Source organism: Panthera onca, chromosome A2 (assembly GCF_046562875.1).
Source record: "Panthera onca isolate mPanOnc1 chromosome A2, mPanOnc1 haplotype 2, whole genome shotgun sequence".
NCBI classification, from domain to species: Eukaryota; Metazoa; Chordata; class Mammalia; order Carnivora; family Felidae; genus Panthera; species Panthera onca.
Genome location: NC_138340.1, coordinates 24,716,217 through 24,731,449, shown reverse-complemented (window position 1 = coordinate 24,731,449; position 15,233 = coordinate 24,716,217). Strand labels below are relative to the sequence as shown.

General features: G+C 44.1%; 1 protein-coding gene across 8 annotated transcripts in view; it reads left to right on the top strand.

The window, feature by feature from the left end:
• The first annotated feature begins 4,111 nt into the window (after positions 1–4,111).
• The window catches only part of ERC2 (ELKS/RAB6-interacting/CAST family member 2), a 931,006-nt gene continuing 919,884 nt past the window's right edge, over positions 4,112–15,233 (top strand). For all 8 annotated transcript variants that reach the window (XR_013554185.1, XR_013554186.1, XM_060631335.3 and 5 more), the window contains exon 1: positions 4,112–4,451. The gene's annotated coding sequence lies outside the window, so the exon portion shown is untranslated. The remainder of the gene's footprint in view (positions 4,452–15,233) is intronic.

Below are 15,233 nucleotides of genomic sequence, written 5' to 3'. Positions count from 1 at the left end.
AAGACAAATAATTGTGAGTTGTTTAGGGATTTTGTTTCTCATCTAACTAAATTCTTCCCATGGCTAATGACTGTACTGGGTTACTCAGCCATGCCTATGACTCTAATTACCAAATGTGATGACTTCCAAGCACAGTCTTCATATTTCTCTCATCTGACTTCAAAGCACACTGAGATAGTCACCTTCCGGATATTTCCACCATGAGGTCCTTGGCACCACAAATTTAGAAAGCTCCAACTGAACCCATAAATTATTCATAAATTTTCATAAACCTATATCACCCACCCCCACCTTTATTTCCAGTCTTAGTGAATGGCACATTATCCAGTTGCCCAAACCAGACTCCTGGGAGCATTCTTATATCCTCCTTCTTGTCCCATATCCAATCACTCACTAAGTCCATTTGATTTTGTCTTGTTGATTCTGGAGCCAAACTGCCTCATGTTGGAAGAAGTAATTGAGAGGATATGATCACCATTTGACCCATAAGTTGGACCTGGGTTATTTGAGGCTCCTTATCTGCTTCCCAGTCCTTAGAATGTACACTCTTCCCACTGTTCCCACAGTGGGAGCCATTTCAAGGCTTTAGCCTTGAGAGAATAAGGTGTTGAAAGCATTTGGACAGTATACATGACTGAATGCAGTTAAGGCCTTTACATAAACTTTTAAGATTCTAATGGGCAGGTGCAGAGATTTACTCATCTTGCAATCACTGGAGACAAGCCTTGTATGTAAGGTCCCTTGCTTATTAAACCTGCCACCTACCAAACTGGACTGGTCTGCCTCTTTCTTTGGCCTCTCCTTGCTCTCCACATAGGGGGGCCAGTTTGGGAACCAACACATGGGTTTGAATCTCAGTCCTGCAACTTCTCTATGTATTAAAGAGAGAGATGGGGGCGCCTGGGTGGCGCAGTCGGTTAAGCGTCCGACTTCAGCCAGGTCATGATCTCGCAGTCTGTGAGTTCGAGCCCCGCGTCAGGCTCTGGGCTGATGGCTCGGAGCCTGGAGCCTGTTTCCGATTCTGTGTCTCCCTCTCTCTCTGCCCCTCCCCCGTTCATGCTCTGTCTCTCTCTGTCCCAAAAATAAATAAAAAACGTTGAAAAAAAATTAAAAAAAAAAAATAAAAGAGAGAGATGTTGTTGTTGTTGTGTATTATGACCCTATATCATTGTGCAACAAGAACAGTTGTTTCTAACCAGTGCTCAGTTCCTGGGCCACTTGGCCACGATGTCTATCTATTGGGCAGGATTATGAGGATTGGCAGTGGTGAATGAACATATTGGGGAACATGGGGCTATAGATATAGTGGTGTTTTTCCATTGGAGAGATTTTATTACTTTTTTCTACTTGGTTCAAAAAATATACATAGGAGTATACAGTTTTCTTTTTGCTTCAGGCTCTAACGTAGCACTGGGCAGAGCTGACAAAACTGGTTGATGGAGAAGATGTGCGGTATAAGCAAAAGGGGGAATCAGAGATGCTTCTAGGTTTGGACCTGAGCAACTGGATAAAGGGTAGTGTCATTAATCTGATCCACGACCTTGGGAGAGAAGAGATTTGGAACATAAAAACCCAGAGTCCTGTTTAGAACAAACCAAGTTGAGATGCCAGTTAGATACCCACATTGGGGTTATCAAGTAAGAAGTCGGATACTCAAATATTTTAGATCTTTAGGAATCTGAGTTTCTGTCTACATAGCTATTCTCCTTTCTGCAGACCAGCAAAGGTCTTAGAGCTCATTTCTCAGTGACTTCGGCATCATGGTTTTCGTGCCCTAGTTCTGATTTGGGCTACAAGCTCACCGTTCAGTACCCACTGGCTGACTCATTCCAATGGCCCAGTTTCAAATATTCTGGAGAGAGCTTATGACAGCCCACCCAGGGGCAGGTGTTCTCCAAAGATTTGATCTCCTACAGTTGGATTCACAGAGTATGCAGGCTGCTGCTCTGGGCTGAGCACAGGGTGGGACAGGAAGGGTGGAAATTTGATGACATTTCCTTGGGAAGCCGTTCCCTGAACTCCAGGGAAAAGATTGGCTGTCCTTCTTATATGCTCCTACAGCACCCAGAGCTTTGTCCCTTCATAAGTGGTATTGTAATGGCCTGTTTTCTTGCCTGTTTCTCTTGCTGTACTGTACCTTAAGATCCTTTAGTCCAGGGGCAACTTGGTGGCTCAGCCAGTTAAGCATCTAGTCCTGATTTTGGCTCGAGTCATGATCTCATGGTTTGTGAGTTCCAGGCCCATGCTGGGCTCTGCCCTGACAGTGCAGAGCCTGCTTGGGATTCTCTCTCTCCTCCCTCTCTGCCCCTCCCAACTCATGCTCTCTCTCATTCAAAATAAGTAAACATTTTTTTTTTTTCCAAAAACATCCTTTAGGTCAGGTTTTAATTTTTCAGATGAGAAAACTAAGCCCCAGAGAGGATAAAGACAACTTACGATCCCTAAAACTTCCAGTCCTTGTTTTACTACATAAAGTTGTTTTCTATTTAAAGTGATTATTCTTAACTTTCTCAAGGACCCAATGGGAAAGAAATCTGTTGAGAACCATAGATCTTCTCTCTGGGGGAAAAATGTACATAGGCATATAAACAAGAAGTTGTCCCTATGAAGTCCAATGATTCCTGTTTAGAACCATGGATCAAAGGAAAAGAGACTGGGTGGACGAGAATAGTGAATTTTAGGTATAGATTTAAATATAGTCTCAGCTGGGTATGTTACCTGACTTTTCTGAAAGACTTTTCTGAATCTTACAGAGTTTTTGTGAGAGTAGTGGAAAAATGTGAGTGGTGCACATAGGAGGTAGTCAAGAAATATTGGTCACATTTCAAAAGATAAGGGATTTTAGGATTTCTCAAAGGACTCTCAACAAGGTCTATCTATCTATCTATCTATCTATCTATCATCTATCTATCTATCATGACTTTTTGGCAGAGGCTGTCAAGGATGTACATGGGAAACTAAACACAACAGATGTAGCTTGGTTTTACATTGGAGCACCTGGGTCAATCGAATAAGTGCAGATTTCTTGTGACTGAGAGAAAGAATAAGGTAAGGGCAAAGAGGTCTCAGGGAATATGAGTCTGTGAAAAACTATAAACACCACAAGTGTAAAAGGAAGGCTTAAGGAACAGGGCATTTGGGTAGAGTCGACTTCCTCCATTTAATATTTGAATTCCCATCATGGGAGGAAGGAAGGAGTCATCCATAGTCATTATGCTGATTCCACACCTCTGCTTATCCAGACATCTCATGGCTGGATTTAGCTTCATTTGCCCAACCTTCCCAGCAGGAAACATTTAGATCTGGCCACTGAAATTGCTGGCAGCAGACTCATCAGGACAGAAAGGAAATCACTGCTCCAGTCTTGCAAATTGACTACTCAGTGAGAGACCAAATCTGGAGGTTCCAGTGAGGTTTGGAGTCCCCTCCCTAATACAAAATGGTAGTGGCTGGGGCTCCAGACTTGGCTGGAAGCTTTTTCCAATGAAAAACGTGTCCAAACTCCTGCTGCAAATTATCTTGAGGTGTATACATGTGTGTGTGAATGAACTCAGACGCCATCTTTCTACCTTAAACGGGATGATGCACGCACATTGCAGGGCACAGAGAAGGCACTCAATGAATGGCGATGATGATGATGATGATGATGATGATGATGGTGATGATTTTTTTTTTTTCCTTGCTCCCTTTTTCATCTTCCATTCGCTGTTCTCCTTAGGAGAACAAGAAAGTAAAAAATCTTATGAAGTCCTTCACCCTCCTAAAGAAGATTAAGTTAATAGGGTGCCAGGGCATGGGAACCTCAACCTCCCCTCCCCCCTAAAGCTTAACTTAAAAGACAGTATGCATCTCCTCTACCAAGTGCCATCCCTGCCCCTGTCGCCAAAGCCACTTGACTAGTCCCAGGAGTGCCTGGCTGCTTTTGGAGGGGGATACCCGGTAAGGGGCGTCGGGGAGAGGAGAATGAGGGCCACGTGCGTCAAGACGGCCTCCCGGGAGGAGGCGCTTCGAAGACCCCCGCCACCCAGGGCCAGGCGCTCTCTGCTGCCCCCCGCGGAGGCGCCCGCGTCCCAGCCCCGGCCCCCCCAGCGGCTCCTCGGGAATGCTGGGAATGTGAGTCAGGGCCGCGGCGAGCCGGCGAGCGCGCGGAGCGGCCGGGCGGGGGGCCCGGCGGAGCGCAGCCCTGGCAGCACCGCGCGAGCGCGCGTCTCGGGACTGCGGCGGGTGCCGCCCCCTCGGCCGTCAGCCCCGCCCGGCCCCGCGCCCGGCCCCGGCTCTCGGAGCGGTGCCCTCCCTCCCCGCCCCGCTCCTCCTCCACCTCCTCCTCCCGCTCCTGCTCGCTCGGGCTCCGGCTCCGGCGCCGGCTCCAGCTCCTCCCGGCCGCCCGGGGCCAGGGCGACGTGAGGTTGTAAAAATCCATGTGGGACGGCCCCGGGGCGAGCATCGGAAAGGTGAGACGTCGACGCCGGGGCCGGGGCCGCTGGGCACCCGGCTCCCTCGGGGCGCCCATGCCGGGCATCCCTCGTGCCGGGTCCCCCTCATTAGTGGGGAGCTGCAATGCGTTATCACGGGGAACCGAGGGGTGAACCATCCGCCTCCCCCGGGGCTTTCTGGGGCGGGGGAAAGGATGGGGCGGCCTAAGGGCGGATTTGCCTTGATGTAGAAACCCCCGGATTGGAACAAGTGCACGGCTTGCACTGGCGCGCGGGCGCCGCTCGCTCGCCCCGGCGGCCCGGGCCACCTCCTGCAGTCCCTCTCCGGCAGCCACCCTCACTGCCATCGCCTTTCTTTTCTCCAGCTCCCCTCTTTCGCCTGGCTTTCCCCCCCCCCCCCCCACCTTGCCTCGAGGGGTGGGGTGTACGCAGGGGCAAGGGTCTGGGGGAACCCCAAGCAGAACAAAGTGGAGAAAGGTGGAGCCCCAGCCCAGGGGGGTGGGGTGCCCGACTGCCTTGGTGGGCTCCGAGGGGAGCGTGTTAAAAAAAAAAAAAACCCGTGTCAGGGAAAATGAAGCCGGCTTTACTGGGGAGGGGTAGAGGGTGGTGGTGTATGAAAACGAATACGCTGTGAAATTAAACTGAACGGCATTCCTTTCCTCCCCTCCCCATCTCCGAATTATACAAGACAAGGGGTACTTAGAAGGTTGTGCCTTATTTTTTTCTTTCTTCTTCTTCTTCTTCTTTTTTTTTTTTTTTAATTTCGTCCGAGCGTTTGAAAGATCGTCTTAGGACAGTGAAGATTAAGGACTGCTTTGGTGCGGGTTAATAAAACAGCGCTCATAAACTCTCGGATCGACCCGGGCTTATTTATTTTGTACTTAAGGGTCTCTGTTCTCCTTTCCAGAGAGGGAGGGTCTGCTCTGTTATGAGCAGATCGATTTTAGGCGGCTACCTGCCTTTGCTGGATGAAAGGCAATTTACTCCCAGAGTGGTGAATTGTCAGGTCCCTCTGTGATTGACAGTCACACCTGCCACTTATGTGGGCAGAACGGGGACCGGTAAAACCTCAAGAGCCAATCAACGCTCGGGAGAGGAGGGCAGCTCCCACTTGTCATGGTTAGTTTCCTGGTTGGCTTTTTAAATCAGTGGTTTTACTTAACCATTGGTTTCCACCAGGTATGAGGCTCCAGCTGTGAGAGGCAGACAAGCGGGAGGAAAACTCTTCGAAAATGGGCTCAGAAGCAAGTATACTTGACTTGTGTTTGTTTCTTCTCTGCCCCTTCCTCCCCTCACTAGTTGTGGTAGTTGGGGATGCTCAGGCCATTGGCTTCAAAAAGATGAAATGGATCTGTGTAAAAAATAATGCAGTGGTGTTGGGGGGGGGGAGTATTGGGGGGTTAGAATTGCCCACCTATTTCTCTAGAATTGCAGACTTCTTTATAAGTGACACCATTTACTGTTGAGCTATCTGGAAAAAGGGTGTGGCACTTTGTCTCCTATGGTCACTCTTGTCCTTGTAAAGTCACATAGTTTTTCGGTATATAGTACTTGGTTCTTGGCTCTATTAATGGATTTATAAGATATTTTTGAAGCATGCCTTGTTAGGATGACCACGGATTGAAGGGATTCTGTTAGTTTTTGACAGTGTAACTCAACTTCTGGAAGTGAGGGCTTGCCTTCTTCACTTACAGTTTGGCTGTCAGTTTGGAGGTGGCAGTGGGGTCAAGCCAGATCATTTCTGGAGGGTAGAAGAGTTTGCTTTTAAGGTGAGTTTGCTCCTAAGGTGAGCCATCTTGTCTGTCTGCCTCTGTGCTTTAATAAAAGCCTTGCACAGTTTGGGAGGGTGATGTGTGGATGGTCATGGAAGCATGGTTTCACCAGCAAGATGTTCATGGGTGGAGGGAGTGTGGTCTCAATTCTCTATTAGTGAAAGCCTTATTTTTTTCAGTGCCCTTTTCCTGAATTCACTAGAAAAGTTACTGATCAGAGAGCTGTTACCTTATAGAAGCTGTATCTGGATGTGACTATAAAGCTGTGCATTCAGTGTTTTGTGAACAGATGGTGAGTCAGAGTATACTGATTAGGGTGGTTGTCATGTAGGAGCCAGGTTTGTGAGGGTAGTATTATTACTATTATTGCTATTGCATATGCTAGCACTTTGTGGAGTATTTTACATACATTATCTTTTTAAAAACTTTCAGAGATCCTATGAGGTAGGTGTTATTATTACCCCCAAATTATAGATAAGGAAGCTAAAAGGAGTTTTGTATCGTGTCACAGTTTAGTGGAAGAGTGATCTCTTGAGTACAGGTTTCTCTGACCCAGAGCCTGTGACCTTGGCTATGGCCTTGAATTCGAATTTGGGTTGTGCTGTCTATGTGTCCGTTCTGAAGTATGGACTCTCCCAGCATACATAGGGCCTGTTCTGTTAAGAGTCCATTGCGATGTTAATGACCTTTGCACTGTCCTATGTGTCTTGCCACTCTGAAGGCTGTCACTTCTTACCAATAGGCAAATTTAGTAACTTCGTGTATTATATATTTCTGGTAGGTCAACTTTAGCTGAGTGGAAATTGGTTCCAAATGTAATGATGATTATTTAAAAGAAGATAAAACAAAACAAAACCCACACTCTTCTATTTTTATTGATACCTTAAACTTCCAGTTGGAGTTTTGAATAGGTATTGGTTGAATACATGCTCTTATTCAGTTGGCTTTTTTTCCCCCATTTGCTAAGGGATTGGAATTTTATTTTCTCTTTCACTTACAAAGAGACTCTTTTTCATTAGTGAGTAAATATAATTGTATTTAAAATTATTCTATTAAAATAGTATGGCCTCCTTATTTTATTTTGTTGGAAAGGCCACAAGACTTAAGCCTTATCAGCGTCTTCCCATTGGTGAAACTCAATGGTCATGGTTTGCCAAAACAGATACCCTCAAATATGAGTTTAAATGAATGGAATCCGTAAATTCACCTCAACAGACAGTCTTTGACTTTGGTGATATTGACTTTGTATAATCTACATTTTTGTTTGTTTTATTACAGACACCCTTAAACACCTTTTATCAGATAAGAAGTTAACATTTTGGCTGTTATATGGGAGACCTACTTGCCAGTCAACAGTTTAGTTTCAGCAATGTTTATATTATTGCTTGATACTTTGTTGTGACTTTCTTTTAGAAAAATAAACAAATGGAAAATGAAAAAGCACTGATATTAATGGGAATGTAGGTCTCATAAATCTAAAACAGTTGATCCAAAGACAGACATCATTGGATGTACCAAAGACAGATATGCTTCACACTGTTCTTTCTTATGTGAAGAAAAGGAACAAAGTGAATCAACATGTAAGAAATGCTAAAATACATCAATTGATAGAAGTTATATTAGGCAACTTTTGCTCTGTGTCAAAACTTTTTGACTTATAGCAACAGGTATTAATTCTCACACTCCTGAATTTTTAAGTTGACTGTGATTTGGTTGATCTAGGCTGGGCTCTTGGGATGGCTGTCCTGTGGGCTACATGTTGGGTTGTGGTCTGCTCCCCATGTGTTCTTGGGCCCAAGCAGAAGGGATCGCAGCTACTTAAGGCATGCCCCTCTTGTGGCAGGTACCTGGATTTGATAGCCAAGTCAAACTGCACAAGCAAATGTCATTTTCACTAATGACCTTTTTAGACATAGCATGTCACATGGTGAAGATCAACATCCATGGGTAAAAGTAGATTCTGCCCTTAGTAGAGGAGGGAATATTTGATGAACTGTAATCTGAACTCCCACAGCTTATAAAAAGTAATGTGTGTTAGAGAATTTTATAATGTTTTTCTTCTTATTCTTAGGGAATACAATCTGCATCCTCTCTGTCCCACAACTATCTTTATGACATATAAACCTAACATTTAACTTTTACATTATAGGAATATACCATGTTTGATTCTAGAGGATTGACTATAAATGTGAGTATGAAATGTACATGAATTACTTAAATTATCAAGGCACTGTTTATTAGAGCCTACTGTGTTCCAAGAGATGAGGCTCAATGGAATAATGAACATAGGAGTTTTTGTCTGATGTGGGTTCTGCCACTATAGAACTTATTATTAGGGGTAGGTGTCAGGAAAGACTTCTTGGATGAAATGGCATTTTCCTGGACCTTGAAGCAGAGATAGTGTTGGAAATACATATAGAGCATATAGATAAGTATATAGTAGAAATGTAAGGAGAACATCTAGATATAATGAGTTATTCCATTTGATCAGAGGGTAAGATAGGTGAGTAATAATAACAACAGTAATTATGATGGTAGTAATTACAGCTCAACCTTTATTGAGCTGTTAACTACTGTGCTTAGCACTTTACCTAAAATGTATAATTTAATACTATGATGGACATTACTGATTGCCTATCCAATATTCATTCTCTCCTTTCTAACTAAAAGAACCTCAATTTTGTTTGAGATGGAAATATGCCCATCTCACTCTCCAAGACTCTTTTACAGCCTAGAGTGGCCATGAGACTCAGGTCTTACAATGATGTAAGTGGATGTTGTTGGATGAGGGCTTTCCTAAAAGCTTAGTGAGGAGGACACATGTGGCTAGTATACCGCAACAGCTTTGGCCCCTTTCTGCTTCTTGCTCCTGGGAACATAGGTGCAGTGCCTGAAAGGGCAGCAGCCAACTACCGCAACAAAGATATTAAAAATGGCAGAACCATTTTTAATGGTTCCATGGTTCCATTTTAATGACAGTTCCGTAAAAATGGAACCTGGAAGGATCTTGATCTCAATGATGTCATTGAGCCATAGTACCAGCCTAGACTGACTTCTCCCATACTTCTTATTGCATAAAACAAATTACCTCCTTACTTGCAAGCCGCTATTTGTTGCTTGTAGTCAAACACAATCCTCACTGTTACACACTCTCAAGAGGCTCTCAAAGTAGATGCCATCATACTGTTTTAAGGGTGAGAACATTGACACTCAGATTAAGGAACTTGCAGATCTAGGATTTATTACTATGTTATTTTGACTTCCAGGCCCATCATCTTGCCTTTGGCCCGGCAGGATCAGTACTACACCAGAGATAATGTAGGTTGGAATAAAATTGAGGTAACTGCATTCCAGGTTGAAAAGTTTGAGTTTATTTCATGGGCTAGATAGTATAAGATTATTTGAAAAAGAAAGATTGGGGGTTAGAAGACCATTGAGGCCTAAGTATGTGGCACCCAGTGCTTTAGTGTGAATGAAAGGTGGAGGAAAACTGGGCATGAAGCAAAGCTGGGCACATGAGAAAAGAATGAAATTGAGTGAATACACATCCTAGCTGGCTGTTAACCTGTAGTCTTCTGAGAACAAAATGAAAGTGTCCTGAAGGTTAGTATTAACTTCTACTAATGGCTTCACATTTGCCAGGAAATAAGGAATGAGTAATGTAGAGCATTGCTAATGGGATGTGAATCATTATTTAGTGCAGTAGGGTGGGGACTACTTACCGTCCATACCATTTATTGTGTGACATGATTTTGGTCTGGGTCTGGCTCTATTGTGCCAGTTAAAGAGAGCAAAGATGAAGGGTAAGGCCAGAGGGTGGTGCAGCTGTACAACAAATCTATCAATGGACTTATTTCTACATCTGGTAAACATTCTGGAGCTTTCCTGGGGGTGGGGTGGGGTCACTTTAACTTCCTGGGCCTCCTTCCCCCCTCCCCCCCCTCTACTTTTTTAATCTGTAAAACAAAGGATTTGGTTTACATTAGTGGTTTTTCTAATGTTTTTCAGCTGTAGAAACTTTTTTTGTGTTTCCTAAATAAAAGCTTATCTGGACCCTCAGTATAGTTATAGAAAAAAATCAGAGTTACTCTCAAAATTCAGAGTCCAGGTTTGTGTTGTTTAAGATATCTTCATGTTTGTTGGAAGTGACTAGTGTCACTTCTATGCTAGAATATTTACTTTCCAGTGTGAGACCGAACAGTGCTTGCTTTCTGCTGTGATAGTTATGGAAGCATGTGTTGAGATGGAGTCTTCATCTGCCTGAGTCCCTTAGTCACTAAATGAGCAACTGGCATTGGACATATAATGAAACCAAGAAATAAACCTTTGTTGTTTTAAGCCATTGAGGTTTTGTGATTGTTAATGTGGCACTCTTTTTAAAGCATAACCTTTCTGATAGATTATCTTTTAGTACGTGTGCCAAACTTCAAGTATTTTTTTTTAAATATATGAAATTTATTGTCAAATTCGCTTCCATGCAACACCCAGTGCTCATCCCAAAAGATGCCCTCTTCAATACCCATCATCCACCCTCCCCTCCCTCCCACCCCCCATCAGCCCTCAGTTTGTTCTCAGTTTTTAAGAGTCTCTTATGCTTTGGCTCTCTCCCACTCTAACCTCTCTCTCTTTTTTTTTTTTTCCTTCCCCTCCCCCATGGGTTCCTGTTAAGTTTCTCAGGATCCACATAAGAGTGAAAACATATGGTATCTGTCTTTCTCTGTATGGTTTATTTCACTTAGCATCACACTCTCCAGTTCCATCCACGTTGCTACAAAGGGCCATATTTCATTCTTTCTCATTGCCGTGTAGTACTCCATTGTGTATATAAACAACAATTTCTTTATCCATTCATCAATTGATGGACATTTAGGCTCTTTCCCTAATTTGGCTATTGTTGAGAGTGCTGCTATCAAGTATTTTCTTTTATACGAGATTTTATTTTAATGTAATCTCTACACATAATGTAGGGCTCAAACCTGGACCCTAAGATCAGGAGTCACATGCTCCACCGACTGAGCCAGCCAGGCACCCCATCATTTAACTGTACTTTTTAAGTGTCTTATGGATCAACCTGAAACCTGGCCAACTTGTCCTTACTTTATGGTTAGGAAAGCAGTGGGCAGACATCTGCGTCAGCTGCCTATGCAAGTCTCCATACTAATAGATTTCTTGAATTGGAATACTTACGTTTAGTAACATTCTCTTTTATGTAAAAAGAAGTCTGAAGATATATTGTGTAGTGCACCTTACTTTTATTTAAAAAAGGCTTTAACTTAATGCCTTGTTATTTTTTTATTTTTTAACTTTTTTTAGAGTGAGAGAGAGAAAGCTAGAGAGTGAACAAGGGAGAGGGGCAGGCAGAGGGAGAAAGAAAAAGAATCTTAAGCAGGCTTCATGCTCAGTGCAGAGCCTGACATGGGGCTCGGTCCCAGGACCCTGGGATCATTACCTGAGCTGAAATCAAGAGTTGGAGGCTCAGCTGACTGAGCTGCCCAGGTGCCCCCTTCCCTGTTGCTTTTTTAGGTAATAGAACCTCAGTGGCTTGGGAAAGAATAATGATTATAAGTTACCATAATAATGGCTACTATTGATTGAATAATCATTCATTGATTTGTGAAATACTCATTGAGCACCTACTATGTGATAGGTACTGGGGGGTATAGAGGTAAACCAGAGATAGTTCTTCATTTGGAGCTCACACTCTAGTTGGGAGTTGTAGCTAAGTTAGCTCTGTTCTGTGAAGGATACCATTCACTGAACATTTATTATGTGCTAGGTGCTTTATATTCCTCATTTCAAACTACCTATAATGGTAGGTATATTATTCCCATTTTGTAGATGAGGAAACTGAGGCTCAAAGAATTTGCTAAGCTCTATGAAGGGAAGAGCTTTTGCCTTTTGCTGTATCCCCAGTGCCTAAAAGAGTCTTTAACACATAGTAGATGCTCAAATAAATATCTGTTGATTGAATAAATGAACAGAAGGATTTGCTCAAAGTTAATGCTGTGGCAGATCTAGAAACTGAACCTGCATCTGCCTGACCCTCAAGGTTCCTAAATTATCGCTTGCCATCGTGGTAGTAGTCTATGGCCCCTTGATTACAGCAGAAACAACCCTGAACCCAGTGTCAGTGCAAAGGCACCAGGAAGAGCCAGGCTGGCTTTCTTTCACTGCTCGGGCTGAGTCCTCTTTGTGATTTGCTATTCACTGTGCCTCAGCTGGGGAAGGTCAAGGCTACAACCACACTGACTTAATTGCTCATATAAATGGTCACCCCTCTCTTGGGCCAGTTCAGCTTCTGCCATTATCAGATTGCCTTAGTCCTTGGCTGGTCTGTTTCCCAGCGTTGTGCCTCAGGTTGTGCTTTTAACTTTTGGGCATTCCTTTTCCACTTCCATGTTTCAGATTTATTGCTTTGAAGTTCCAGGAAATCTCTAGTTGCTGGCACCTAGTGGGCACTCAACAAAATTAAAAAGAGAATGAAGAGAAGTGAAAGAAAGGCAGCCAGCACTTTCAGGAAGGAACTAAGTGATTACTTTTTCTTGGAAGTTAATAGTGAGATTGTGGCCCCAGTGGATGAAAAGTGTGGGTTGGGTCGGAGGGCATCTCTGGGGTACACCTGTGGATGAAAGGCCAGTGACAGTGATCATAGATGCCTTATACAAGCAGCTGTACTTTGCCATGGTATGTTCTTTAGATTCTACATTTTGCTCACTTGATTCTCTTATATGTGTGCAGTGTTTGCACGTGTGCATGTGTGTGCATGCCAGGTCTGTTAGTGTTCTTGTTCCATTTTTTTTCCTTCCCTGCCTTGCAGCTTTCCACCCCTAAAGGTAGTTGTCATTACATGATTTCAGAATATGAATGAATTGCAGGCAGCAAAGTGCATTCCCTGTAAATGTATTAAGAGCAAACTATTAATTCAAGGCAACTTCTTAGTGGCTTAGAAGACGAGAGCTTGAATGGGAATTGAGCAATGTGACTGTTCTGTAGGAATACTCTCAGATCCTTATACAGACTGTCAGAGGCTTTCCACTAAAGCAGCGTGGCTAATTATAATAAGAAAGGGCAGGGTTTTATATGAAAAACTAAACCTAGTTATGCATTGTAGTTACTAGGTCTTCTGTAGCAAGTTTCTCTAAAACAGGGTGGGTGTGGTCGAGGTGGGAAGTTCATCCTCTGTGGGTCCAAGGTGACTGAAGTGGGTATAGGGTTTTGGAGTTGCCCTGTTGGTGAACTCTGTTCTGAAGGTGGAGGTTTGAGCTGCTCTGCAAGATGTGTGGTTGGATTGGTGCGATGTTCCCTGGTTATTTTCTTGGTGAACCGGTAGCTGCCAAACTCCTACCAGGATGGCTTTCTTATGCCTAGTTGAAGGCAGTTTAACCATGCTGCCTTCCTTTCAGCCAGCTCCAAGTTAACTGTCATCACCTGGAGGAGCAAGATTGTGGTTCAAAGGGCAGGATCCTGGGAGCAATGTTGTTGACTCTTTCACATTTGGCTCTCAGAGGAGGGCTTTTGATGTATCTTCTTTCTTTCCTCTGTGTGTGTGTGTGTGTGTGTGTGTGTGTGTGTGTGTGTGTGTGTGTGTGTGTGTGTGTTTTCTTTCTGGGTAAAGTTCCCTCCTACCCCTTCTTTGTTTTGCATTTTGGCCCTTTAACCATCTTGTTCCTGGAAGTTCCCCATGGCAGGGTGGGGGTGGGGTTCAGGAAGCAGGAGGTTTGGTTGTGAATGTGTTTGGCATTCTTAGGAGCGTGTTGAAAATAGATCTTGTTTGAGCTGGGTGGATACAAAGGCAACTGAGTTTCAGTGGCTGCTGTTCATTAGGCTTGTAAGCATGGAACGGTTAGCAGGGGTACACAAGGGAAATTCTTTACCTTTTCTGTTAAGTCCAAGACAAAACTGTCTTTTTGTACACAGGCTTCAAATACTCTGACAGGCCACCTTGAATTCAGTAACATGAATACTTGCTTAGAATAACTTCAGAGCAGATCCTTTTGGATATATAGATGTGAGTACTGACCTGTGGGTCAAACGACCTGAGTTCCATTTTTGGCTTTGCCACTACTTTTCTCCTTATTTGGGGATCTCTCGGTATGTGTCAAAATCATCTGGTCTCTTTCCAGATCTAAAATGATATTTTTTTACAATAGTTTTTTTCATGCAAAGAATTAAGTAATTGGCATTTTTTAAATGTTTATTTTTTTTTTAAAGTTTATTTATTTTTGAGACAGAGAGAGACAGAGCATGAACGGGGGAGGGTCAGAGAGAGGGAGACACAGAATCTGAAACAGGCTCCAGGCTCTGAGCGGTCAGCACAGAGCCCAACGCGGGGCTCGAACTCACGGACCGCGAGATCATGACCTGAGCCGAAGTCAGCCGCTTAACCGACTGAGCCACCCAGGCGCCCCTAAATGTTTATTTTTGAGACGGGGGGGGGGGGGGGGGGGGGGAGGGGGGGAGGGAGGGGCATAGAGAGAAGGGGACGGAGGATCCGAAGTGGGCTCCACCTAAGGGCAAAGTGCCCGATGTAGGGCTTGAACACACAACCCGTGAGATCATGACTTGAGCCAGAGTTGGACGCTCAACCAACTGAGCCACCCTGGTGCCCCAGTAATTGTCATTTTATTAGCTATTTTATCCTGGAAAACAAGAATGGCTAGTGTGCTTTCATGATGGACTTTATTAACAAAGAGTTAAGTGCTTATATTATATATTCAACAAATGTGCGTGTGCTTGCTTCTTGCCAGCCCTCTCCTGGGCACAGGGAATGCAACTGTAAACAGAGCAAGTGATATTTAGGGGCTTTGGGATTGTAGCCTTTAGTGAGGCACTAGACAAATAAGCAGGCTATTGTAATGGGAACTATTATGGGGGAGCACCCAGGGTGTCACGGAGGGCTTAGGAGATTCATGGATGAAGGCTGAAGAGGGCTTCTTGAAGAAGGTGACACCTAGGGTGAGGTGGAGCACTAAGTGGAGTTAGCTGGGGTGCCCTTCGTTTTGATGGTAGAAGGAACAGTCTAGGTCCA